This window comes from Bubalus bubalis, chromosome 17, assembly GCF_019923935.1.
Source record: "Bubalus bubalis isolate 160015118507 breed Murrah chromosome 17, NDDB_SH_1, whole genome shotgun sequence".
Lineage (NCBI taxonomy): Eukaryota > Metazoa > Chordata > Mammalia > Artiodactyla > Bovidae > Bubalus > Bubalus bubalis.
In genome coordinates, this window is record NC_059173.1 from 12,644,047 (window position 1) to 12,668,351 (window position 24,305).

At 46.0% G+C, this 24,305-nt stretch overlaps 1 long non-coding RNA gene across 3 annotated transcripts in view; it reads left to right on the forward strand.

Annotated features, from left to right (window-relative positions):
- The window catches only part of LOC112579923, a 41,508-nt gene extending 31,165 nt beyond the window's left edge, over nucleotides 1-10,343 (forward strand). For 2 of the 3 annotated variants that reach the window (XR_003104223.3, XR_006545524.2), the window contains exon 3: nucleotides 3,794-4,669. This is a non-coding gene — a long non-coding RNA (uncharacterized LOC112579923). Of the gene's footprint in view, nucleotides 1-3,793; nucleotides 4,670-10,256 lie in introns of those variants that run through there. The other variant, XR_003104224.2, reaches the window with a different exon arrangement.
- The last annotated feature ends 13,962 nt before the right edge of the window (nucleotides 10,344-24,305 follow it).

Here is a 24,305-nt window from a genome sequence, read left to right on the forward strand (position 1 = left end):
ATAGAACATTCTTCTTCATTTCCAAAGTTCCCTACAGCATCTCTTCAGTCACTTCCCCGTCTTCACCCATACTCTCTGTCCCAGGTTGACCATTAATCTACTTTCTGTCAATGTAGAGGAACTTGATCATTTCAGAGTTCTATGTCAATGGAATCATCCAGTATGGATTTTTTTTTTTGCAGGGTGGAGGGGGCGGTCTGCCTTCTTTTGCTTCGGACTGTGTTTTTGAGATCCATTTGTGTTGTTTCATGAATCAGTGGTTGGTTCCTTTATTGATGAGAAGCATTCCATCACATGGGTGTGTTGCAGTATATGTATTCACTTGAGGATGGATATTTGGGTTATTTCTAGTTTTTAACTATTATGAATAATGCTGATATGAACAGCCAAGTGTAAGTCTTTTTGTGGACATATGATTCTTTGCCTTGGGTAGATATCTGAGTTGAATTGCTGAGATATATGGTAAGTGTATGCTTTTTAACGTAAACAATATAAATGAAACCTAAGAGCTAAAACTATATAAATTCTAGAAGAAGAGACCATATTAAGAAATCTTTTTGACCTTGGAGTAGGCACAGATTTCTTAGTTAGGACACACAAAAACATAAACCATAAAATAAAAATAAATGATAAATTGGACTCTATCAAGATTTAAAACATCTGCTCTTTGAAAGACTTTGTTGAGAAAATGGAAAGGCAGGAGAAAACATCGTCTGTAAATCATTTATCCGACAAAGGACATGTATTGAGAATATTAAAAGAAGTCCTATGACTCACTAAATAAGAAGACAAATGATCCAATTTAAAAATGGGCAAAGGAAGATGTATAAACCATCAAAAAACACATACAAAAGTACTCAGCACCATTAGTCACGAGGAAAATGAAAACAGAAACAAGATATCATTGTGCACCCAACACAAAGGCTGAAATTGAGCAGACTGACCATGCCAAGTGTTGACAAAGACGTGGAGCAACTGGAATGCCCAATGGGAACACAAAGTGGTACAGCCACTTTGGAAGAGTTTAATAGATTTTTTAAACTCCTTTATGAAAGACTGAAAAAAATTCTTAAAGCCCTCTCAGTGCTCCCCATTGCACTAAAATAAAATCCAAACTTTGTGCTGTGATCTATAAAGCCTTCTCTAATCTGGCTCCTGCCATCCTGCAACCTCATCTTGCATCCTCTCCTTCAAGTTACTCCTTTTCTGTCACATTGACCTTTATTCTGACCTTGAAGCAGAGCAAACTCCTTTGCTATTCCTTTTGCCTGCATACTCTTTCCCTGGCCCTTTATATGGTGGTCTCCCTGATCAAGTCTCCACACAGATGTCTTCTCCTTAGAAAGACCTTTGCTGTGCATTAAAAATGGTCCCCCTACATGGAACTCTGCTTAGAGTTATGTGGCAGCCTGGATGGGAGGGGAGTTTAGGGGGAGAATGGATACACGTATATGTATGACTGAGTCCCTTTTCTTTTCACCTGAGACTATTACAATACTGTTAGTCAGCTATACCCCAATAGAAAATAAAAAGTTTAAATTAAAAAAAAAAAGAATTGAAAAAAGAATGTAAAAACTAAAAGTCCTCCTGCCATCTGCCATGTCTCATCGTTTTACATTTTTGTTCTTTTTAAAAAATGTATTTAGCTATTTGGTTGTGCTGGGTCTTAGTTGAGGCATGTGGAACCTAGTTCCCTGACCAGGGATCGGACCATGAGTCCCTGCACTGAGAGTGTGGAGTCTTGGCCACTGGACCACCAGGGAAGTCCCCTTTTTACCTCTGAAAATCTCCTATGTACTTGCTCACTATTTACCTCCCCTCTCTTCCAACTAGAAAGAAGGCTATGAGAAGGCAGGGATCTTGTTTCTTTATTCAACACTGTGCCCTGTAACAAAGTTCCTAACACACAGTAGGACCTTTACAAATGTCGAACCCCCTAAGTGTTGTTCACGGGGACAAGGACAGTATAGCTGGTTTCTGGCAGTTCTGGGATATGAATCCAGCTCTCTCTGGCCATAAAGGCTTGGGTCAACCCCTTCTGAAAGCTCATAGTGAGATGGGGCTGAGTCTTGAAGGGCAAGACTAGATTCCAACCGCAGGATATCCACTTTAGTCAGTGAAGGAGAATTCCAGGCATGAGAAAGGCTAAGTTAAGCTCCCAGAATGGGAATAGCCTGAGGGAAAGCCCAGGGTGTGTGGCTGTGGGGCCCAAAGGAGCCCAGATATGACTTCAGTCGGCTTCCTTCCTCCTTGGAAATCAGCAAGAGAAACAGGGTGAGTTATTGACATCCTCACCCGTTTCCCTTATGAAGAGAGAAATCTCCTAAGGACAGGGATGGGGTTAAGGATGTGGGGATGCTGCTTCTGTGTTGAGATGCAGTTGTCAGGATTTGAGTAAGACCCGGGGGCATAGGTGGTGTTAGGGGTAAAGAACCCGCCTGCCAACAGAGGAGAAGCAAGAGATGTGGGTTCAATCCCTGGGTGAGGAAGGTCCCCTGGAGTAGGAAATGGCAGCCCACTCCAGTATTCTTGCCTGGAGAATCCCATGGACAGAGGAGCCTGGTGGGCTACAGTCCATAGGGTTGCAAAGAGTCGGATGTGACTGAGCAACTGAACACACCCACACACACATTCACGCGCACTCATGTGCGTGCGCAGGGACACTCTGGGGACCTTGATGCCTCAGGTGGAGGTGGAGAGGATCGGGCCAACTGAGTCGAGCCTCAGAGCACCTCGGGCAGGATTTCAGTGGATTTGAGTGTTATCTTTTTCACCGTGGTTGAAGTGTGAAGGCAGAAAAGCACGCAGTTTTGAGATGGTTGTAAGCTTGGAATCAGCCAGATGGAATTTCAGATTTGACTCCACCACTTACTAGCTGTGACCTTGGGTGAAGACTTTTTTCCCCTTGAGGCTTACTCTGCTCATCTGTGAAATGAGGATGATGGTACAGCCATTTACCAGGTTCTTTTTTTTTTTTTTTCCACCAAATTGTTGTTGTGGGTAAAAGTCACATAATACAAAACATACTATTTTAACCATATTTAACTGTACAGTTCAGTGACATTAAACACACTCACATTGCTGTAAAACTCCTCATCATCCATCTTACAAAATTTTCACCTTCCCAAACTGAAACTCTGTCTTCATTAAACACTAAGTCTCCATTCCTCCTCCTCACCCCCACTCCCTGGCCCCTGGCACCCACCCGTGTACTTTCTGACTCTATGAATTTGAATATTCTGCTGCTAAGTCACTTCAGTCGTGTCCGACTCTGTGCGACCCCATAGACGGCAGCCCACCAGGCTCCCCCGTCCCTGGGATTCTCCAGGCAAGAACACTGGAGTGGGGTGCCATTTCCTCCTCTGATTGAATATTCTAGGTACCTTTTATAAGTGGAATCAAACAGTGTTTGTCTGCACCTGCTTTATATAATTTGGGGCTTCCCAGGTGACTCAGTGGTAAAGAATCTGCCTGCCAATGCAGGAGACATGGGTTCGACCCCTGGGTTGGGGAGATCCCCTGGAGGAGGAAATGGCAACCTACTCCAGTATTCTTGCCTGGGAAATCCCAAGGACAGACAAGCCTGGCGGGCTGCAGTCCATGGGTTCACAAAGAGTTGAACACGATTGAACATGCACTCACGCACACACGCATTATACATCATTTATTAAGTTCCTAAGTCCATTTCATGAGGAAATACATATCCTATCTCTTGGCTCGGTATATAGCACTTAGCGAGTGTTTAATAAATGGGGCCAATTATGATTATAATGATTGTGCTTGCACCTTCTAGAACTCCAGCGAGGTTAGCAGAGGAGCCGAGATTGGAAGAGGACTCAAAGAATGGAAGATGTCAGCGATTTACCAGTAGTATGGGAGTCTCCAAGAATCCAGGTTTAACATTCAAGGCAAAGACCCCTCACCTGGAGGCCTCTGTCCACCTGAGCATTCTTCAAGGATCTCCTTGGGTCCCAGGTTATCTAATTTTTGGATGGAGCGGGGAGCAGGGGACAGGCCATCCAGACAGCATTGAAGGGACTTCCCTGGTGTTGCAGTGATTAGACTCTGCCTGCCAATGTAAGGGGCCCAGGTTCCATCCCTGGTCAGGGAACTAGATCTCACATGCTGCAACTAACTAGAGTTCAAATGCTGCCACTAGAGATCCTGCATGCCAAAACCAAGACCTGGAGCAGCCAAATAAATAAAATAAATAAAAATAAATATATATATATATATAAAAAGACAGCATTGAAGACTAAAGACCTATGTGTGTTCAGGATCAGGAGTTCTGTTTTCATTTCTTTACTGAGACTATGGACAAGTAGTGGAACTTGTCACTTGATCAAATCTGTCAAAAATGAGAATGTTTACCCCCTAGTGGTAAAGAACCTGCCTGCCAGTGCAGGAGCTGTGAGACGTGGGTTCGATCCCTGGGTCAGGAAGATCCCCTGGAGGAGGGCATGGCAACCCACTCCAGTATTCTTGCCTGGAGAATTCTATGGGCCGAAGAGTCTGGTGGGCTACAGAGTGGGACACAACTGAAGTGACTTAGCACAGCCCCAACCCATTGGACTGTGGAGACCAGGAAATGAAGAGGGGTGAAGAGAAGCCCCCGACGTGGGGCTGGCACCCAAGAGGTCATGAGCAGAGGAGCACGTGGGCTAGCCCAGCCTGTGCCTTCACTCTGCCTGAGAAGTTGGAGTCTCTGAGTTTCTGAAGCTGCCTGCTTGGCTTTAGAAGAGAGAGATTCCCAGATGTTTTTAGCGCTCCAGACATGCCCAGACTTGCAGGTGCCATTTTGAATTTTCGAGAGGCCCTTGACTTAAGGGTGTGAGTTCACAGAAATGCTTTTGTCTAACGTGTAACCCTATCTTGACCGATGCAGATTTCCTCCCCAGCCCAGGGAGGGGAATGGGAGTCCTCCGAAGACCCCACCCACCTTTTATCTCATGGCTTGTTCCAATAGTTTGGGAGATAGGTCAGGGAGATACCAATGTCCCCAAGATCCCCAGGAGAGATCAGCTGTTGACTTCAAAGAGTCAACGCCTTTGGATCGGAGGGATGGAGGGTGAGTGATTACAGCAACTTTGCAAGCAGTGAGGTCCCCTGGCCAGCCGGACTGACAGGTCTTGGGCTTTCATTTAAAGGAACAATCGATCAGAGATGATGATGGGGGTTTTGTGGCTTCATGCAAGTCTCCCAAGACTCTCAGGGAAACAAGGAAAGGGGTATCATTAAAGTTGAGTTACAACTATGTACCACGTGCCCTGTGAGGTCAGGCGAATGCTACTCGTATGACAGGAAATCAAGGCAGCGAAACATCTTGCCCAGGGGCCACCCAGCTGTTAAGATAAGAAAGAAGGGATTGGCCCCTTCTATTCTAGCTGACACTTCGTCCTTCCACTCCTAGTTTCATTACCTTGTATTTAGCACCTGCTATCTTGCCTGGAAAATCCCATGGACAGAAGAGCCTGGTGGGCTACAGTCCATGGAGTCGCACAGAATCAGACACGACTTAAGTGGCTAAGCAGTAGCAGTATGTGGTTATACGGGCAGGAGGCACCTGAGACCTCTCTGACCTGTTTACATCACCTTGCCCTTGTCCTCTGGATTCCAGCCCACCCTTACCTTCTTTCCCTTCTTCTTCTTCTTTTGAAAATAATATTTATTATTTTTTGGCTGCACCACGTAACATACGGAATCTTTGCTCACCTACTGGGCACTGAACTCGCACCCCCTGAAATGGAAACTCAGAGTCTTAACCACTGGCCTGCCAGGGAACTCCCTCTTTCCCTCCTTTGGAAAAAAAAACAAACCCTTCTCTCCGCCGACTTTGGTTAGGAGACCTCTTCCTACCCAGCTGGGGCTTATCTTTCAGATTGGCACATGCAAGGAAGTCCTCTCGGACCCCAAGAAAAATTTGAACTCCTACTCCCAAGCCCACGACACATCCTGTCCTCCATCCTGAAATGTATCACCTCTCTCTTGGAAACTCACTGGTAGAATTATTTTGATTAAGGTCTGTGGACCATGCCAGAAGACTCTAAGCCTGGTGAACACAGAGAACTCATTTGTCTTGTCTGTGGTTGGATCCAAACACAATTGAAAGAGCAGTGAAAGTGAAAGCTTCTCAGTCGTGTCCGACTCTTTGAGACCCCATGGACTATACAGTCCATGGAATTGTCTATGCCAGAATACTGCAGTGGGTAGCTGTTCCCTTCTCCAGGGGATCGTCCCAACCCAGGGATCGAACCCAGGTCTCCCACACTGCAGGGGGATTTTTTACCAGCTGAGCCATTAAGGAAGCCCAAGAATACTGGAGTGGATAGCCTATCCCTTCTCCAGCAGATCTTCCCGACCCAGGAATTGAACCAGAGTTTCCTGCATTACAGGCAGGTTCTTTACTGAGCTGCCAGGGAAGCCCTGGAAAAGCAGGGAGGTACCCAAGAAGACCCCAAGGGGAAGGATCAAGGACCACACAGGTGGGGAGAAGAGCCCAGAGAGGTCAGTTGCCTCCAAGATGCTCTCCAAAGAGCCCTTTTCATGCTTCCTGTCCCAGCTCCTCAGATCCTAGGCGAAGGTGAAGTGCCAGACGTTCACCAGGACTCCTAGGATGAAGCCAATATGTGTTTTGAATGCCATGTGTTTATGCTTTCCCCTTTGAAGACTGCCTGGGAAAGGCTAACAGTCATGGAAGTAACAAACACTTTGCTTTCTCTTCTCTTGCCAAAAGCAATCTTTAATCACCCCACCAAGTAATGGGCTCAGAATAGCATAATGGAAACAAAGTACTTAAAATACTTTCTTGCGTGGATAAACACAGCCCAGGGGGGGGAAAAGTCTTACAGGCCCAGCCCCATCCTTTTTCACTGTATACACAGCTAGGGGACATGCAAGGAAGAGAAAAAAGTCCTTCCCAAACAAACGGGTCATTGTAAATAACCAGAACACACATATTTTTAGTGGTAGCAGGATCCCCCATCCTGAAGATGATGTCGTAGTATTTGCTGGGTTTCCCCTTCCCCTTAAAAAAAAACCCCGTCACCAAGTGACAAAAAAGTAGGTCTGACATAACCAACCAGTGGGAGGGAGTTTTCAAAGAGATTATGAGCAGAGTCTCAAAGAGTCTTTCTCAAATCTCTTTATAATGTGGAGACCACTGGGCGAAGGAGATGGGTGGTGGTGTCCTGCGGAGGTCTCTGTGATTCTGAATGTTTTACTGGTGTTCAGGGGAGGGAATTTGTGCTGCTGCCCACTTGGGCTAAAGCCAAAGATGGAAGGAAAGTGGCAAACCTCTGGGCTGTGGAATCCAGGCTGCAGACACCTAGAGAAATGCTGAGTTTGGTATGAGAGAAAAGCAGATCTTCATACTGCAGAGATAAACTTTTAATTGTGGCATGTGGGATCTAGTTCTTGAACCAAGGATCGAACCCGGGTCTGCTTTAGGAGCTCATAGTCTTAGCTACTGAACCACCAAGGAAGTCCCAATAGACTCTTGAAAGAGCTACCTTCTCCAAGCAGCCCTTCTGGATTTTCATGGCTAGTTGGAATCTCTCTTCCATGAGATGAAGAAGAGAAGAACTTCTAAAACTTAAACACCGTATTCTCCTTGGCCAAGTTATTTATTCTCTCTGAACTTTGGTTTTCCCATCTGTGTCATGGGGACAAAAATACCTCCTTTGTGAGTATCCCTAGGCATAGAATTAAATACTAGTCTGTGGTCAGTTCCTCACCCGGAACACTTAACTTGGTCTGCTGAGATGTCAGAATTACCCAAGTGTGTCTCAGGGTCTCCTTGAAGCGGGAGGGAGCCGGAAAGGAAGACGTGGGCACCGAACTAGCATGTTTTCCCTGGACTATTATGTCCTGGCTGCTGTGTTAGACCCTGTAATGTACATTATCTCCTATGTTCCACATGACAGAGTTTTCAAGGAGGTATAATTATCTCCACTTTTCAGAAGATGCAACTGAGGTTCAAAGTGCTTGAGTAATTTGGCCAAGGTCACACAGTGACTGGCTGAGCTCTGCAGCGTCCAGTACCCACTTCCTCATCCACTAGTGTCTGATACAGAACCTGGCACATAGTAGGTGCTCAGTACACATATGTAGCTACAGCTGAAGTTCCCCTCACTTCTTGAATGTTTATTCACTAACAGATTATCTATGAATAATCGCAAACATTCTTGACATTTTTTCCCCATATGTTAAACTTGATCATCTGATATGGACTAGTTAATCGTGGAGAAAACTAACATTTTTCAACACTTAAAAAAACTGCTGTGTTAAGGTCAATAGATACAGGCTGTGTATATAATAGGAGATGGAAGAAAGATGTTTGATGTGGGGGTTAATGTCATCTTTGCAACTGAAAGGCAGTTTATCAATACAGATCAAGGTCTTTCCTGCTGGTCCGGTGGTTAGGACTCTGTGCTTTCACTGCTGGGGCCTGGGTTCAATCCCTGGTCGGGGAACTAAGGTTTCGTAAGCCATGCAGCCTGGCCAAAACTGAAACAAAAACAAAAGAACAGAGACCATGATGTAGAAGAGCTGATCAAGGTGGAAACCCAGTGGTAATGCTGGTCGGCCCATTTGACCCTGGGGGCCAGGGGCACTAGGTGTCGTTGGGATTTTGACAGTGGAGGGTCTGATGTCCTCAGATGTGTGGGCACCTGGGGCTTTACCTCTGCCAGTAGAGCGGTCCTGGCAGCATCCTCCCGCCCTCTCTCCCACAGGACTCCCTCTTCTAGACCTTTCCTGCCCTGTGGCAAGGGGGAAAGCATCAGGCAGATGGGTTGCCCTTCTTCAGTCTGGTCTTTGGATAAATCAGTCTTCCTAAACTCCAATTTTTCTCAGTTGTCAAAATAGCCATAGGCTATTTGAGAGCATGGGCTTCCCTGGTATCTCAGTGGTAAATAACCTGTCTGCCAATGCAGAAGATGTAGGATTGATCCCTGGGCCAGGAAGATCCCCTGGAGAAGGAAATGGCAACCCTCTCCAGTATTCTTGCCTGGGAAATCCCGTGGACAGAGGAGCCTGGCAGGCTACAGGCCACGGGGTCGCAAAAGAGTTGGACACGACTTAACGACTAGACACCATTTAAGAACTAACATGGGAGTCAGCGGCTTAGCTTGGGGCCAGCACTACCGAGTGCTCAGTAAACATAATTATTGGTAGGGTCAGTATCACACTCATTCATCCACGTGTTTATTCAACAAGTATTAAAGGGACATCTTCCCGGTGCCACTCCAGGTGCCAACATACCACAGGGAACAAAGTAAAGTGCCTATATTGCTGAAGGCGGGGGCTAAACAAATGAGCCTCATGCAGCAGGCGATGAAATGAAACAGGCAAAGGGATGGAGAGTGAGGGCAGGAGGTGCTGCTTCATAGCGTAGTCATGAGGAGACTCGGGCAGAGGCTGAAGGCAGAGAATCAAGGTTGTGAAATTTGGGGGAACAGCGGAAGGAACAGAAAGTGCAAAGTCTCTGACCCAGGACAGGGTTGGTTTGTTGGATGATGAACAAGGAGGCCGCCATTACTGGACGGAAAGTGGTCCGAGAGGCTTCGGTCATCAGTAAAAATTGTTTAGATGGTGTCAAGAGATGAGACCAGAGAGCTGGGAGTTGGGAGGAGCCCAGATCCTGTAGACCCTCCCAGGGCAAGTACTTTGGCTTTGTGTATGAAGAAAACAGAAGCTGTCTTGAAAAGGAGTGAATATCTCCCTTTCCACTCCCTTTGCCCACTCACCCTACTTTAAATTATTCTCAAATTTATTTTTAATTTTTATTTTTCTATTTTTTAATTTTTTGGGGGGGCCATGCCATTGCACAAGCTTGTAGGATCTTAGTTCCCTGACCAGGGATTGAACCCAGGCCCCCTGCAGTCCTAATGACTGGGATCCCAGGGAATTCCCTCCTTTTTATTTTATGAAAAATTTCAAGCACATAGAGAAGATAAAAATTATACAGAGAGCACCCACATACCCAGAGAGTGGATTCTGCACTTCACAATTTCTTCTGTTTGCTTCATCGCACGCCTACCCCTGTCTTCATCCCTTTCTCCATCTATCGATTCATCTTTTGTTGCATTTCCAAAGTTGCAGACCTCCTATGACCTCATCCCCAAACACTTTGGCATGCCTATCACTAAGCAGAGGTCAGTGTTTGTTGTTAAAGAGAAAATTTACATACAGTGAAATGCACACATCTAAAGCTCATTGTTCTTTGAATTTTGACAATTTTTGACATTCTTGTGCAGGCCCAGCCTCTATCAAGCTAGAGAGTATTATCAGCCTGCCCCTCCCTCCTGCCCTGCCCCCAGGCAACCATTGTCCTGATTTTTCTCATCAGGTGAGTTTTGCCTATTCTAGAACTTTATGTGAATGGAATCACGCTGTATGTGATCATGCTTCTTTCACTCAGTGTAATATATTGGGTAGGCCAAAAAGATTGTTTGGGTTTCCCATAGGATGTTAGGAAAAACTTGAATGAACTTTTTGCTCAACCCAATATTTGCAATTCATCCATGCTATAACTACCCATATATATATATGCATCTCAGTAGTAGCTCAGATGGTAAAGCATCCACCTGCAAGGCAGGAGACCTGGGTTTGATCCTTGGGTTGGGAAGATCCCCTGGAGAAGGAAATGGCAACCCATTTTAGTATTCTTGCCTGGAGAATTCCATGGACAGGGCAGCCCGTTAGGTTACAGTCCATGGGGGTCACAGAGAGTCGGACATGACTGAGCGACTAACACACACACACACACACACACGAAATGTGGGGTTGTTGTTATTGTTCAGTTGCTCAGTTGTGTCAGACTGTTTGCGGCCCCATGGACTGCAGCATGCCAGGTTTCCCTGCCCTTCACCATTTCCCAGAGTTTGCTCAAACTCTTGTCCATTGACTCAGTGATGCCATCCAACCATCTCGTCCTCTGTCATCCCCATATAGTGGGGTAGTATTTTTTGTGTGTGGATATACTGCAATTTATCCATTCTCCTGTTAATGGGCACCAGGGTAGCTGCCTTATATTTTAAAAAGACTCCTCTAGGAAATTCCCTAGTAGTCCAGTGGTTAGGATTTGATTCTCTCACTGCCTTGGCCCAGGTTCAGTCCCTGGCTGGGGAACTGAGATCCTGCAAACTGTGCCTCCTAAAATTAGAATAAAATAAAGTCAAATAAAATGAAAAGATCTCTTTGGCTGCAGGGTGGAGAACAGACTCTTGGGCGAAAAGGCAGAAACTAGTTCAGCTTGGAGGCCACCAATTGTTTAGGTAAAAGATAATAATTTGAGGATGGCATTGTTTGGACCACTGTGTTAAGCTTTTTAGACACTTTATCTCTGTTAACAAACATCTTGGAGGCTTAGAAAACTCCCTTCCTCCTAGAGATAACTCATTCCTTCCCAAGGAAAGACACGATTGTTATGCTTCCCTTTCATATTCAATCATGTTAGTCACTTTAGTCAAAGGTTTCCTAAATCTTCTAGGTTACAAATTTGCAAAGAGGAACCTGGGAACTGGACTCTAGCAGTTAAGGCCCCGGGAAAGGGGATGAATTACAGAAGCTCCTCAAAGCCTAGGTCAAATGGGAAATGCCAAGAGAGAGATTAAAAGCTCTAAGTAGCTTTCCATCAAGGGGATTGGGGTTGGGGTGGGGTTAGATGGAAAGTTCTAATAATAAAAAACAGCTCATGGCTTTGAATGTTTACTACAAGCCAGACACTGTGTTCAGCACTTTCCATACATTTTCTTGCATCAGAGGCATGACTTAGGAATGTTCCCATTTTATAGAGGAAAGCAAGGATTTAAGCCCATAGCAATCTGATTTCAGAGCCTGCACGCACCACTGTGGTGGGACCAATTTGCTTTCCATTGGAAAAGATAACTGAAATACATGCAACCGAGCAAATGGATTCTCTTTCCTTCCCAATAGAATGGACTGCGTATTGGTCCATATGTTTTCTGAAATCATCATAGAAAAGAACATCATTGCTCAGCAGTAGGATGGCCAACTCTTCTGACTTTGCCTGGGACTTGCCCTATTTGAACTGGAATAGTCACTTATCTTACTCATGAAGGATGGTCAGTTTCCATGTAGAATGTTTCTGTTTGTGATCTGGATTGAGTAGTGAGAGCTTAATTGACTCTAGGATGGTGAGTTTATCCACCCTGCTTACTCCTTTAGTTCTGCCCTGCTCAGCCTTAGGACAATCTGTTTGGATAAGATCCACTGGGATGTACAATCATAGCAACTTTTATTGCTGATTAGCTGGTATTTGAGGACAGGCTGGTGGGTAAGTATGCCTTTTGCTAGAGGGCTGGGGACCATCCAGTGGTTCTTCAATATTAATTTAGTTGCCCTGTGGTGTGTGGGATCTTAGTTCTCTGAGCAGGGGTCCATTGCATTGGAAGGTGGATTCTCAATCACTGGACCACCAAAAAGTACCTAGCTCCAAGCGTTGAGTGCCTGAAAGTATTTTTTCTCTTCTCTACATAAAACAATGTCTCTCCAACACAGCTTTGCTTTGCCAACTCTGTTGCTAAGAGCGGCATTGAAATCACAATTTTTTGAATTTGGATTAAGACATTGGCTTGCTAAATGTTCTGGAGCCTTCAAAACCTCATCCCTTTAATTCTTCTCACCTACTAACTAGATCATCAAAGAGGACTATTAAGTGCATCCATTCTCTACCAGCTTCTAATGAAGACTCTAAATAATAGAACCACACCTGGGATGGAGAAGGAAATGGCAACCCATTCCAGTGTTCTTTCCTTGGAAATCTCATGGACTGTGGAACCTGGTGGGCTACAGTCCATGGGGTCACAAGAGTTAGACATGACTGAGTGACTAAGCCACCACCAACACCACGTCGGGGCAGCCAATTTCAGAGCCTGCTAGATCATGCATTCTGCACAAGGATGGAGGCTTGTGACTCAGAGGTCCATGAGCACAATTTGAAAGAAAAAAAATGAAGATTTCTAACTTGTGATAGACTAAAGTTAGGGTGACTGGTTTAGACTAACTCTCCTTAGGGTGAAAGCTTTTAGGTGTTTACCCATTGCCTCTTGTGCCTAAAAATGTCTTCCTTTCTAACCCTATTTCTTGCCTTTTTGGGTTTTTTTCGCTGCTGCATTGCATAGCATATGAGATCTTAGTTCCCTGACCAGGGATTGAACCCAGGCCCCCTGTGGTAAAAGCACAGATTCTTAACCACTGGACCAGGAAGTAGGTCCCTCTAATCCTATTTCTTGACTTGTGTTTGGAGCTGTTGATTTGTCTCCCTAACCCTAACCTAAAGTCTCGGATCTGGCTGCATTCCTTTCTTCTCTAGATTTCCACAAGAGCCTTCTGTCAGCTGTTTCCACTCTTACCTCCGTACATCCACTTTTTCTGCAGTCCAACTGATCTGAAATGTGATTGTGATCACTACTGTCCGGCTCTCAGCCCTGCCATGGATCCCCTGTGTGCCTGGGGTGATGCTCAAGTCCTTTCAGATCTGGCCATGTCTCCCTCTCCAAGCTCATTCTCTTGCCACTGGCTTGGAAAATATTTTCAAGAGTTCCTCAGCTATCTCTTCCTTGCCTCTAATTGATCCTAGTCCCTCTGACTCAGTTTCAGATTTTCCACTCTTAAATGCTCCATCCTTTCAAGGATGTGAGACTTCCGTGTGTTAATTCCATCTCTGGAATTTGCCTTCCCTTGTCTCTCTGAGGCTGGTGCCCTGATGTTGCCCTGGAAGGCAGGAAGGAGAGCCATATTTTAAGGTACATGGGTGAGATGACCTGGGTTCCAGCATGGTGGAGTGCCATCAAGAAATCCAGCCAGAGGGACTTCCCTGGTGGTTCAGTGGCTAGTACTCTGCCTTCCACTGCTGGGGACATGGGTTCAACCCCTGGTCAGGGAACTAAGATCCCACAGGCTGCATGGCACAGTGAAAATAAAATAAATAAGTAAATAAAAACAAAACAACAACAAAAAAGGGATATTCAGCCAATAATCCCCCGATGCTGCTGATCTTCCATTAGTAGAGCTCCACTGATGTCAGAGTAAATTCTAGGGACCAACTCGCAATTAAATTAGGTTCTTAGGACCCAAAGAAGTGCCCAGATTTATCTGCAATCGTGGCCTTCTCACCCATTGGCCGTAGATGTCTTTAGCCCTTTGTCCACTACTGGCTAATGTCAGTTCAAGCTTAGCCCACTTGGGAGACCACATCACAGCCTTTCTCTATTTAACCCATCTTGGCCTCCCACATCAGCCACTAGAAAAAGCAGTAGATATGGGGTCTTTGGGGGAAGTCAGCCACCAGGTGGGACCCTTAGGACTTGATCATTAGATTTTATACTGCCTCCTGTGACCTGTGTGGATCCTCTGGAAGCTGTCCAGTGGACTTCCTGGTCAATGCAGACTCAGGTCCTATTCAACTCATGTGGAAGGAAGAAGAACAGGGGAGAAAACAGGAGCCAGTTTCACAAAGACGGAAGCAAAACCAAAATGCCTTGGAGAGAAAAAAGGCAAAAAGAAAAAAAGGAGCAAAGCTGACGACAATCAGCCTACCTTGTCCCTGAGCAGAAACTCAGTTCATTTGGTTTCTGCTTGGAGATGTAGCACCGTTTTTGACAGATGTGTTTTTATGCATCCTGTTATTAGGGCCAAAAGAACTGTCTTGATATGATTGGGAAAATTACTATTTTAATATCCTTTTCCTGCTTTAAGCCTTATGCATATTTTCCACTACACAAGTCTCTGGTTGCTCACAGTTCAATATAAATGAATTCCACAGATTTTCTCTTCCTCCTCTAGTTGATATGAGTGGGTTATTTGGATTGGACTCCTATTTGTATGTGTGTGTGTATTTAATCTTTGCAAGAAAGAAAAAGGCAAAGCATCAAATAACAGGAAGGAAGAAGACAGAGAAAAACAAGAGACTCCTGTCTAGAAGCCAGGAACTAGGATAATTATGGGCATTGTTTTTTTTTTCAAAGTAACAATATTTACAATTATTACTGTCATCTTTGTGGCAGATGGCCTATGATTTTTGCATCCTTTCTAAACTTTATAAATCTGTGAGCTGATACTTGTTTTTTGTCCACTTTACAGACGAGGACATTGATGCTTAGCGAGGTTGCCATTTACCCAAGTTCTGGAAAGGATGGCGGCAGCCTTCAGATGCAGGTATGTGTGACCCAGATCTCTGCAATGAGCCGTGTACAGCCGCTGTGAACCAACAGGACATACAGAATGGCCATTGACAGTTTTTCTTGCGTTTCCTTTTCTGTAAATCACCTTGATTTTTTTTTTCCTTTGGAAATTGTGTCTCCTCTGCTCTGTGTCCAGATAATTCAGGTGAGGCTGACCCTCATCCCCAAGGTCCAGGAATGGGTGCATGACCAAGGCCGGGCCAATTGGAGCATTCTGACTCTTGGCCAGAGTCCATGGCTTGTGGATGGCTGTGTGACCGACCTGGACCAGGAAGGACAATGAGATGCATTCCTGGGACTCTTAATGAGGATAGGGAAAAAAACTGGAGCGTCTTCTTGGCTGGGGTTGCTATTTTAGTAAGACGTTAGCTTGGAACTTCTGAGGGTCTTCTTGGCTACGGAGAGTCGAGAGCCTGCTTGGAAGAAAGTCAACTGAATGAAACGTGAGGATGAGAGTTGAGGAGGCAAAGGCTTGAGTGTTTAGATCCAGCTTTGCCCAAGACTAGAATCCACAGTTGGACTTTTGAGTCACAGAAGTCGTTACATTCCTGGCCTTCTAAGATCTTGGAAAGGAGAGCTACATACCACCAGTGAGATGAGGGCTAGGTGAGGCAAGGTGGGGCGGTGGTGATTGTGATGTTGTGATTCATGATAAGAAATACATATCTGGTGTTCAAGTTCCTGTTGCTGGCCCAGAGCTCCTAAAATCCTTGGAATTTCCAAAGTGCTGAGAGCAGATAAATGTCTTTTGTTATGTGAATGAAGTGACTTGGAAGCACCTAAGGATGGGGGCTGATTGCCTGGAGATCCAGTCAGGGGATTAGAGGGTTGGAACCTGCAGTCCCACCTCTCAACCTCTGGAGAAGTGGGGAGGGGCTGGAGAGCAATACCAGTCTCCAGTGGTCGATGATTTAATCAGTCATGCTCGCAGGGATTTCCCTGGTGGTCCAGTGGTTAAGACTTTGTCTTCGAATGCAGGGGATGTGGGTTCAATCCTTAGCCGGGGAGTTAAGATCACACATGCCTGGTGGCCAAAAAACCAAAACATAAAACGGAAGCAATATTGTAACACATTCAATAAAGACTTTTAAAATGGTCCACATCATAAAACAAACAGAAAGAATCTTGAAAAAAGTCATGGTTGTGTAATGAAGCCTCCTTCAAAACCCCAAAATGAGGAGGTTCCAAGACCTTCCAGGCTGGTGAACTCATGGATATCTGAGGAGAATGGCACCCTCAGGTTAAGGGTGTGCCCCTTCCCACGTGCCTTGCCCTGTGCTTCTCTTCCATCTGGTTATTCTTGAGTAATATGTTTTTGCTTTTTTTTTTTAAATCTTTTAAAATATTTATTTACTTATTCGTGGTTGAAACTTAAGGCTTGCAGGGTCTTAGTTCCCTGAACAGGGATCGAACTGGTGTCCCCTGCAGTGGAAGCATATAGTCCTAATCACCAGGGAGCTCCAGGGAATTCCCAGCCCAGCTAGTCTGCTGAAGTTCTGAAGTCTACAGGTGCTGATGGCAGAAAGTATTAAGTACATCCACCATGTCCCCGTCCCTCTCTCTTCCGGTGGCTAGGCTAGACACCTGGTCAAGAGATCAGGTGCTAGTTTCAGGGCAGAGAGGGAAATTCAAAGTTTTGGGGGTGCAGAAGTTTCTGGAATCTCTCAGATAACATATTGGGAACGTGGCTTCCCTCCCCCCATCTTCCTTTCTGAAAGTGTTGAGATCACTGGGCTCCCATGGATGCATTTGAAACCGGCCAGCTGTGGGCTACCCAGCTGACAGAGGCCACAGCTGGAGCAAGAACAGTGGCTGGGTTTCTTCCAGCTGCAAAAGAAAGGGTCAACACCTTGAAGGGGGAAAAAAAAAAGTCTAGGCATCAGCTGGTGGAAATGGTCCCGGAGTTCATAATCACTGAGAGGAAGGCAAGTTTTTTTTTTTTTTTAATTGTTTTCATTGGCAGCTGTCTATGGATGATTCCGGTTGAAGCAGGTTTGGAGATTGGAACCCGGGCAGGTGTGAGTGTGTGTGTATGCGTATGTGTGTATACGTGTGCATGCAAGAATGCACATGGTATTAATACAAAAGAAGGTGGAAGAAAGCTGGTTATCGTGAATGCGAGCGTGGAAATGGCCTGCAGAGAGGCAGATTTGTGTGTGTGTGTTGGCAGGGAGCTGAGGGCAATGACCATCTTCTCTGTGTGAAAGAGAAGAGTGGAGAGCGGGAATTGTCCGGCAGAGAAAAACCACCTTTATTGTGTGTGCACACACCGATCTATGAAGATGGAAAATCGTGGATGAAAGAGCAGGAAGGAACTCAAACGTGGGACAGCGGAAACCAGGCGGGGTGCGTGAGATTGCAGGAGACAGACCCGGAGCCAGCGTGCCACGAGCGAGGGCCCCATCAGCTCCCTCCTGGCCTTCCAGAAATAGTTTCCGGGAACCGTGGTCCTCTCCCGGCCCCGGCTCTCGGGCCAGCGGGGAGATAAAGCTGCCTGCGTAGCTTGTCTTGGCGGCCTCTCAGCTGACACTGCTGACAGGCTGCTTTGATCTCGGGTTATCAGGGCCTAACCCTGTGCCCTGGGCCTGCTTTGCCAGCTCCCACCCGCCGCTCACCTCTGCCGAGGGCGTCCCGTAAGGTCAGGGTTGGGGAGCGGGGAGCGGCCCAGCCCTCGTGCCCGGTTGGCCTTGGAGCCTCGGTGCTTGATGCAATAAGGCCACCATCTTTGTCGTCACAGAGTCAGCAATGAAAAGAGGGCCCAACTGGGGGCAAGAAACTTTTGAAGTGGAGCCACGCGAAATGACACCCTGAATGCAGCCCTGTCCCCCAGCCTCCTGGGCCTTCACCGCAGTGAGTGGTGACAGAAGAGAAAAAAAAAGGATCGGCAGCCCGAACACTTGCCTTCCTGTCTTAGGACTGCTGCTGAGTCACCAGGTGACCTCATGCAGGTCCCACTTCTCTCTGGACCTCCATTTCCTTCCCCCCTCTCATAAAATCAAAGTGCTCTTATAAGCAGGGAAAGCTCTTTTCAAATGCAATCAGGTGCAGAAATCCCATATGCAAAGCAGCTCACAGGAGACGGGGCCTGGATGCCAGGGGATGTGATGAACTGGTACCCCAACACTAAACTTTGTGTTGACCTCTGTTGAATCTGCCTGCCCCTGCAGGAGCTGCAGGAGACTCAGGTTCGATCCCCGGGTCAGGAAGATATACCTTGGCGAAGAAAAGGGAAACCAGTATTCTTGCTTGGAAAACCCTTGGACAGAGTAGCTTGGCAGGCTACAGTCCATGGGGTTGCGAAGAGTTGAGCACAACCGAGCACACACACACTGCTCTAGTCGGTGTGTTATTCTGTGTTATCATTTATCTATTTGTGGCTGTGCTGGGTCTTCGTTGCTTCGTGCTGGCTTTTTTCCAGCTATGGTTAAGCAGGGGCTAGTAGCAGTGCACGGGGTTCTCACTGCAGTGGCTTCTCTTGCTGTGGAGCATGGGCTCTAGAGCTCTAGCTCAGTGCTCGTGGTGCACTGGCTTAGTGGCCCCAGGACATGTGGGATCTTCCCGGACCAGGAACGGAACCTGAGTCTCCTTCATTGGCAGGTGGGTTCTTCACCACTGGAGCACTGGGGAAGTCCTATTTTTTTTCTTTAACTTTATTTTTTTCTTTTTGGCCTGAAGGCATATGGAACTTCCCCAGCCAGGGATCGAACCTGTGCCTCCTGTCCGGAATGGGTGGAGTCTTAACCTGGACCACTAAGGACGTCTCTAGTTAGCGTGTTAGATTCCTAGGGTACCACGAACTGGGGGGCTTAACACAGCAGAACATCATCGTTCTGGAAGCCAGAAATCCAAGATCAAGGTGTTGGCAGGGCCATGCGCCCTCTGAGAACCAGAGGGGAAGAATCCTTTATCACCTCTTCAGCTTTGGGTCCTTTGTTGGCATCTTCAGCATTCTATGACTTATGGCAGCATCATTCCTAGCGTCTGTCTTTGCATGGCCTTCTTGCTGCGTCTCCTCACATCGTCTTTCCTCTGTGCATGTCTGTTTCCAAATTTCCTTTCCTTAAATGTTGAGATATAATTTGATGTGTACTATAATGTTAGTTTCAGGTGGACTGCAATGTGATTTCACTTTTGCATACATTATGGATTTATCACTGTGATGAGTCTAGTGATCTGCACCCATACAAAGTTACTGAAATATCATTAACTTATGCTCTGTATTATATTCCGTGACTCATTTTAAAGCTGGAGGTTTGTACCTCTTCATCCTCTTCTCTGTTGCATCCATCCTACTCCAACCCCTCCCCTCTGGTGACCCCCACCCCCCACTGTTTGTTCTTTGCATCTGAGTCTTTTTGATTTAAATTTATTGTTATGATTATTTTGGGCTGCCTCTGGTCGGTGGGGCCAGAGGGCTCTCTAGTTGTGGCGCTCGGGCTCAGAATTTGCAGTGCTTGGACTTAGTTGCTCTGCAGCATGTGGGATCTTATTCATTCCCTTACCTATGAGCTAGAACCTGTGTCCCCTGCATTGAAAGGCGGATTCTTAATGACTGGACCCCCAGGGAAGTCCTTCTGTTTTTGTTTTTGTTTTCTTTATTATTTGTTTTGCTTTTTAGGTTCTACATGTAAGTGACATCATACAGTGTTTTTCTTTCTCCATCTGATGTGTTTCACTTGCTGTAATACCCTCTAGACTTATCCATGTTGTTGCAAATGGTAAGATTTAAATTTTTTTTTTTTTTTTTGCTGAGTAATATTTCTTTGTCTGTATTTATATAGGTATATCCACCACATCTTCTTTATCCATTCATCCATCAGTGGACACTTAAGTTGCTTCCGTATCTTGGCTGTTGTAAACAATGCTGCTATACACATGGGTGTGCATATATATTTTCAACTTAGTGTTTTTGTTGTCTTTGTGTAGATACACAGAAGTGAAAATTTCTGGGTCATATGGTAGTTCTGTTTTTAACTTTCGAGAACCCTCCATACTGTTTTCCACAGCAGCTACCCCAATTTATAATCCCACCAAAAGTGTACCAAATTTCCATAAGGACACCAGTCATATTAGATTAGGTGTCCCTAAGGACCTTGGGCTTCCCTGGTGGCTCAGATGGTAAAGAATCTACCTGCAATGCAGGAGTCCCTGGTCTGATCCCTGGGTCCGGAAGATACCCTGGAGAAGGGAAGGCTACCCACTTCAGTATTCTTGCCTGGAGAATTCCATGGACAGAGGAGCCTGGTAGGCTACAGTCTATGGGGTCGCAAGGAATTAGACAAGACTGAGTGACTAACATTTTCACTTTTAAGGACCTTATGTTAACCTGATCACCTCTGTAAAGACACTATTTCCAAATCAGGTCACATTCTGAGATACTGGGGGTTAAGGACTCAACATATCTTATTTTTTTGGGGGGGGGAGGGGTCACGATTCAACTCATAATACCCTCTTTAACTTTTCTGCATTTTGGACTCATAGAGTCTGTGAAAGAAAGTGAAGTGAAAGTGAAATTCACTCAGTTGTGTCCGACTCTTTGCAACTCCATGGACTATACAGTCCATGGAATTCTCCAGGCCAGAATACTGGAGTGGGTAGCCTTTCCCTTCTCCAGGGGATCTTCTCAACCCAGGGATCTAACCAGGACTCCACATTGCAGGCCGATTCTTTACCAGCTGAGCCTTAAGGGAAGCCCCATAGAGTCTGTGAACATAGTCAAATGGTGGTTGTTTGATATCACAGGTTGAGTGATTTGTTACACAGCCATGGTAACTGTAACAGGTGGTTAAACTGAAATAACCAGACACTGGAGCAGTCCTATCCAAGTTCAGGCTCCCCTTGACATCTTAATCCATTCGATTTATTTCTTGGGGCCTAGTTTTCTCATCATGAAAATGGAGTTTGATAGAAAGAACATCTGTCAAATACCCGCCATCATAGTGGGTTCTTGATAAAGGTTTTTTTTTTTTTCCTCTATTCTCTCTTCCTAAATGACTCTGAACCACAATGCTTGTGAGATTTTGGGAAACGTCTGAGTTTCTGAATTCTGTGGGAAACCCCTGGGTCCCAGGAACCAGATCCTTATTTCATGCCTACTTTGAATGAGGGAATGTGTTTCCTTGGCAAGCTCGATGTTTGGAACCCCTATTCCACTCAGACTTTCAAGACAATTTAGTCTGAGCTAACCTTGGTTTCTTGTTACCAAAGAGAACCAAGGCTTATGCAGAGGCCTTGCAGAATGCCTCCAACATCAAACAGCAACTACCCTACTGCGTTCTGAGACACTGAGCGTAAATAAATTAAAACCATACCCGCTCCCTTTCCCTGTAAGCGCACACACGTAATTTCATTACAGCCGGAATGAAGTGCTGCAGGCAAAACGTGTCTGGGGCTTGGCTGAACCCAGAGTGCTCTGGGAGACATGGATCTTTTCGGCCAACTGGAGGAGGGAACCTTGCTTTCCTCTTTTGCTCCTCTCTGCCCACTGGGCAATCTGTTGGCATGGGGCTGGCATGAATGCATTTGGTTTCAGACCTTCAGAGGACCATGGTAATATGGGTTCTGTTTTTCACTTTCAGAAATTGGGGTGAAATGTACATAGCACAAATTTACTGTTTAAATGATTTGTAAGTGTAGAATTTAGTGGCATTTAGTACATCCACAACTTTTTTTTTTTCTTTGTGTAGCTAGTGGGATATTAGTTCCCCCACCAGGGATGGAACTCATGCCGCCCCCTGCAGTGGAAGTGCAGAGTCCTATCCCCTAGGCTGCCAGGGAAGTCCCTGATTTGCCTGTTTTGAATAGTTCATATAAATGGGATTGTATAATATGTAACATTTTGTGCTTGGCTTCTTTCACTCATCATCATGTTTTCAAGCTTCATCCATGTTGGAGCATGGACCAGCGTTTCATTCCTTTTTATGGATGAATACTATCCTGTTGTTTGGATATATACTGCATTTTGTTTATCCATTCATCGGCTAATGGACGTTTGGGTTGGTCCCACCTTTTGGCTATTGTGAATAACGCTGTATGAACAGTTAGGTAAATGTGTGGACATTTACTTTCACTAGTCTTGGGTATTTACCTCAGAGTGGAATGGCTAGGTTATTTGGACTTACCCTGTGGCTCAGCGGTAAAGAACCCACCTGCAGAGCTGGAGCTGCAGGAGATGTGGGTTTGATCTCTGGGTCGGGTTGATCCCCTGGAGTAAGGAATGGCAACCCACTCCAGGATTCTTGCCTGAAGAATCCCATGGAGAGAGGAGCCTGGTGGGTTACTGTCTATGAGGTCGCAAAGAGTCAGATGCGACTGAAATGACTTAGCACACATGCACCACTGCACATACTGAAACCACTTAGCACACAGGGCAGCACAGAGAGGTTGAGCAACTTTCCTGAGAACACACAGCTAGCAAGAGACAAAGCCATGAAAATGCGACCTACCGAAGAGTTTTGAGCAGAGAAACAAAATAGTCAGGTTTCATTTCTTCCTTCTTACCTTCACTTTCTCCCACAGCATTTTCAAGCAGCAACTCTGGGTTGGGGAATGGTGGAATTAGGTAGATAGGAATTGGAGAGCAGAAAAAATCATGTCAGTATTCTTGGAAGGGTTTCATTTCCCCTCACGTGATGGATATTTAGGAGGTATGTGGATGAAGTTGATGAGAACTGCTCTCTTGCTAAATCACTGGGCTGTTTGACGAGGCTGGGAAAGGACTGGGGCTTGGACAGTGCAGTCTGGTCTGACGGGCTCGATTGGGAGAGAGTGATGTCATCAACACCCCATTTTCCTCTGCCTGTTTATAGTTTCTCCTCTCAGGAGCCCCCGGGGTGTTGGGACACGCCTCAGCCGTGTGGATTTTAGTGTGTGCATCTGAGGTGCACACAGAGGCCCGGGTTGCTTCTATTGCCCCAGGGGCAGGAGAGGGTGGGAGGAGGCAGGAGGATGGGGCTGAAAGGGCAGGTTTTTCCATTTAACATCTGAGCACTGATCCCCATCAAGACGGAGACATCAGTCAGGACCTCTGCCCTGGTCTCCTGGCTTTGGTCTCCCCAGTCCAGTGAGGGAAATGGGCTGGACTGTCCTTGGTGACATCAGCTATTATTAGTTGGCAAGCCTTTATTGATCACCTACTATATGCCTGCATAGTTCTGAGTACCAAGGAGTGAACAAATAAGGTCCCTGCCTTCTTTATCTATATATTAGAGCTTCTGTGTAGCTCAGATGGTAAAGAATCTCAATGCAGGAGGCCTGGGTTCAATCCCTGGGTCAGGAAGATCCCCTGGAGCAGGGAATGGCAACCCACTCCAGTATGCTTGCCTGAAGAATCCCAGGGACAGAGGAGCCTGGTGGGCTACAGTCCATGGGGTCACAGAGTCAGGCACGACTGACTCACACTACTACAAATACACACACACACACACACACACACTTATTTATCTGGCTGCACCAGGTCTTAGTTGCAGCACGTGGGATCTAGTTCCCCAACCAGGGATCAAACCTGGGCCCCCTGCACCGGCAGCAAAGCCTTAGCCACTGGACAACCAAGGAAATCCCTGGTCCCAGCCTTCTGAATTCTCTTCTTGGGAGGGAGATTGACAGCCAACAAAGAGCTACAGGATGTTATCTGATTGTGGCACGTGTGCTGGGGGGATACAAGGAGAGGAGGATATGGGTGAGAGAAGGAAGATGCTACTTTGCATCACAAGTAGGAAACTTCTTGTAGAACGATGCATCTTTAAATATGTCCACATCCTAAGCCCTAGAACCTTTGACTGTGTCATCTTATGGGATAAAAGGGACTTTGCAAAAGTGATTAAGATAAGGTAGGATGGAGGATCATCCTAGATTATCCAAGAGGGCCCAATGTAATTGTAAGATCCTCATAAGAAAAGAACAGGAGGATGAGAATCAGAGGAGACGTGACAGCGGAAGCAAGTCCAAGTGATGCAGAGTCATGAGCCAAGGAGTGTGGGTGGTCTCTATAGGCCAGAAAAGGCCAAGAAGCAAATCCTCTCTAGTAGCCTCTAGAAGAAACTCAGCCTGGCCAACTCATTGTAGACTTCTGAGCTCCAGAACAGGAAGGTAATGTGTTCG